This window comes from Choloepus didactylus, chromosome 13 (genome assembly GCF_015220235.1).
Source record: "Choloepus didactylus isolate mChoDid1 chromosome 13, mChoDid1.pri, whole genome shotgun sequence".
Classification (NCBI taxonomy): Eukaryota; Metazoa; Chordata; class Mammalia; order Pilosa; family Megalonychidae; genus Choloepus; species Choloepus didactylus.
In genome coordinates this window covers 89,368,937-89,373,306 of record NC_051319.1, presented here as the reverse complement: position 1 = coordinate 89,373,306, position 4,370 = coordinate 89,368,937, and positions in this window count along the sequence as shown.

Sequence of the window (4,370 nt, the reverse complement as noted above, 5' to 3'; positions counted from 1 at the left end):
GCTTATATAATTTTAATCTTTTTAAATTTATTGAGACTTGTTTTGAGCACTACCATGTGGCTTATCCTGGAGAAGATCTATGTGTACCAGTGAAGCATGTGCACTTTGTTGTTTTGGGGTACAGTGTTCTGTATATCTCTATTAAGTCTAGTTCATTTAAAACATTGCTCAAATTCTCTGTTTCCTTATTGGTCTCTGTCTGTATGTTCCGTCTATTGATGAAAGTAGTGTATTGAAATCTCCAACTATTATTGTAGACATGTCTATTTCTCCCTTCGGTGCACAAATGTTTATGATTGTTGTTTCTTCTTGGTGAATTGGTGCTTTTATTAAGACATAGTGTTCTTTTTTGTCTCTTTAATGGTTGTGGACTTAATGTCAATTTTGTCCATTTTTAGTATAGCTACCCCAGCTCTCTTTTGGTTATCATTCACACAGATTTTTTTTTTTCCTTTCACTCTCAACCTATTTGTATCTTTAGGTCTAAGGTGAGTCCCTTATAAAGAAAGTATAATTGGATTGTGATTTTTTTTTTTTAAATACCTTCTGCCTATCTGTGTTTTTTGATTAGGCAGTTTAATCCATTTACATTCTGTGTAATTACTGATGAGGCAGGGCTTGCTTCAGCCATTTTGTCCATTGTTTTTTATACATCATATGCTTTTGTTTGTGTCCCTCTTTTCCATTTGGCAGACTTCTTTCATATATAGTTAATTTTTTTATGTAACTGATTAATCCCTTTCTCATTTCCATTCCTGTATATTTTTGAACTACTTTCTTTGTGGTTATCCTAGGGTTTGTATTAAACAATCTAACTACAAGTTTGAAAAGATCTCAGCCTAACTTCAATTGCATCATTTTGTTTTCAATTTTATTCTAAATCTTATAGGAAATAAAGAGTAGAGCTACATACCAAGGATTTCATACTATTGGGATTTGCATCTACATGTGATTACTTTTACTGGAAATCTTTGCTTTTTCATAGTGTTTCAAGCAACTATCTTCTGTGTTTTCAAATGGAAGAACTCTCTATAGCATTTCTAATAGGGCATGTCTTCTGGTGACCAATTTTCTCAGTTTTTGTTTATCTGTGAATGTCTTAAACTCTCCCTTATATTTGAAAGATAGTTTTGCCAGACATAGGATTCTTGACTGGGTGTCTTTTTCTTTCAGTACCTGAAATATGTCATAGCACTGCCCTCTTGTCTCCATGATTTCTGATGAGAAATCAACACTTAGCCTTACTGAGCCTCTTTTGTATACAATGAATCGCTTTTCACTTGCTGCTTTCAGAATTCTCTCTTTATCTTTGGCATTCAGCAGTTTGATTAGCATGTGTCTTGGAGTAGGACTATTAGGGTTTACCCTCTTTGAAGTTTATTTTGCTTCTTGTACATGTATTCTTATGTCTTCCAAAAGATTTGGGAATTTGTAGCTGTTATATCCTCAAATTATTCCTTCTGTCCTCCTTTTTTAATTCTCTCCTTCTGGGACTTCCATGATGTGTACGTTGTTACATTTCATGTCGTTCCACAGGTCCCTTAGGCTCTGCTCACTTTTCTGTCATTCTTTTCTCTATTTGCTCTTCTGACAGTGATAGCTGGATAAAGTGTAGTCTTCAGTAGCCAAAAACAAATCAAAACAGAACAAAAACCACAAACCTGTTTATTATGATCACTTCAAGCATAAAAAGCCCTTGTTAAAATAACTTGCTTTTGCCCTAATCTCAACAACAACAAAAAACTTACTCTCTGTTCCCAGGAATTTCTCAGCATTGCCTGCAAGAGAATGCAAGGGATATCACCATATAGTCTGATAACCAGTATCTTCTTCTTGAAAAACAAGCCTGAATGAGGGGAGTACTTCAAGGTAACAGAAGACGCTGACCAAACAGCTTTTTCTCTTCTGTTTTTTTTTTTTCCCTTCTGCTTTCTTCTGGATCCTAGCCATTTCTTTGTCTGTTTGGGGTTATAAAAGCCCAAACCACTCTTCTCACTGTAAACTGGTCTTAGAAAGTTTTTTTTTTTTTCCTCCAGTCCTTTGTTGAAGCGTCTTCAATAAACTCAACTTCTTACCAAAGCAAAGAAACTCATTTCTCTGTTTAATGTGGGATCAGGCAAGCCTATTTAGAACCATGTTTTGTAACAGTAACAACAGTATGATTTTGATTGTCCTTTCTTTTAGTTTGATGATCTTTTTTTCTGCCTGATTGAATCTCCTGCTGAATGCCTCTATTGTATTTTTAGTCTCATTACTGTGTTTTTCATCTCCATAAGTTCTGATATGCTCCTTTTTAAACTTTTTAACACTTCTTTTTGTTCACACATCATCTTCCAATATACCATTTAATTCTATATCCAAATTTAGTTTATTTCTATCCATATTTTCCTTTTAGCTCCTTGAATTAATTTAAGAGATTTGACTGAACATCTTTGATTAGTTGTTCCATGGTCTGTATTTCCTCCAAAGTTTTAGTTTGTTCCCCTGACTGAGCCATCTCTTACTGCTTCTTTGTATGGCTTGTGATCTTTTGCTAATGTCTAGACATCTGCTTGTTTGGATGAGCTAACTCTGGAAGTCAGTTTCTCTCTCTTGCCTAGGTTTTTAGTATAGTTTGGCTGTGTGTTAAAGCTCTTCTTCAATACTTGTTTCTTTTTATACTGAACCTTTAGAGCAGTCCATGATTAACAGTTAAGATTTTCTCATGTCATTTTGCACTGTCTCTTGCTCTGGGCATGTGCAGTAACTTTTAAGATTATCTTATTATGTGCAACTTTTTCTTCTCCTTCTCAAGGAGTCCTGTACTTTCTCTATGTTTTATACAAATTTTCTTCCCCAGCAGCTATGATTTGCTCAACTCCTCTCCCATGCCCTGGGCTGCCTTATCACTCCAGCTTTCACCTGCCTTACAGTGGTTCAATTTCCCCTTTTCATGCAGCTTTTCTACTTCCAATAACTTCCATGTTAGGACATTCTAACACACAGAGCCAAATTATGTCAGTGTCCAGAAACACCTGATTTTTTTCATGTAGAGCACCACAAATTAGAGACTGGACTGGGAATGTGCACAGCCTGTCAATAGTTCCACTGAGGGTTCCTCTCTTTTCCAGGACACCATTTTATATGCATGTTCATGCCAACTGCTAAGACCTTGCCCTAGATCTATGTGGTCTTTGGCTCTTGTGATGGTTTAAAGTTGTGTGTACCCTAGAAAAACATGTTTTTAAACCTTATCCATTCCTGTGCATATGTACCTGTTGCAAGTAGGATCTTTTGATGAGGTTTCTTCAGTTGAGGTGTGGCCCAGACCATTCAGGATGGGTCTTAAACCTATTAGTAGAGTCCTTTATAAATGGAATAAATTCCTTTATAAGCAGCCAAAAGCTGAAAACAATGGAACCCAGAAGAGAAGGGAGAGGTCATAAGAGGCCACCATGTGCATTGGCATGTGACAAGCTAAGGACAAAGGATCACCAGCAGCTGGCCCTAGAATGCCAGTCTTCAGGAACAAAGCATTGCCTTGATGATGGCTTGATTTGGACTTTCTGTTAGCTTCAAAACTATAAGCAAATACATTCCCTTGGTTTAAGCTGAACCATTGCATGGTATCTGCTTGAGCAGCCCAGGAAACTAAAACAGTCCCCATATCCAAGTGTGCAAACTCTAAGTCACTGCTGTGGGTGGCTCTGTGGTCATCAGCCACAGCAGGAGGTGCCCAGGCTGGAACTCTGCCGCTTTGTATATCTTAAACTGCACAGTTCTGAACATGGAAAGGGTCTGGACTAGCAGGTCAGTGCTGCTGTCCTACCTCCTTTGTGTGTGTTTGTAGTTATGTTTTTTCTTCATCTCAGCATTTCTAGAGTCTTTCTCCTGTCTCTATCATCCTCCAGAGTTCCAAGTGAGTTGCATCTCTTCTTTTACTTAGCTGTCTCCTAAGGGAAATATTCCCAGGGATGTCTTACACTGCCATCTGGATATGTCATTGAGTCTCCCCTTACTCTTTGCTAACTTTCACTCAGCATTCAAGGTTTGTTTCCCCACTGTCTTCTAGAAGAAGCTCTCCCTGAATTCCCCAGAGCACAACAGATTCCAAAATAGGTCCTCAAATCTGGGTATATTTTTTTTTAGATCACTGATCATAATGACATTAAAAATTTACTTTCATAATGGATAACACTTTAGCTCTTCCCCTAACATTTAGAAGGGCAAGAACAGAGGCCATTCCTTTTCAACCAGCAATCACACATGTATCTAGAAGATTTCACAAATCATTTCTGTCCTCTTCCCCTTTGTGTGACTTGTTAGTCCACATCCAGTCCTCCTCTCTCTGGCTTCTTCATTCTTCCTTTCCTCGCTAGGGTACCCTGGTT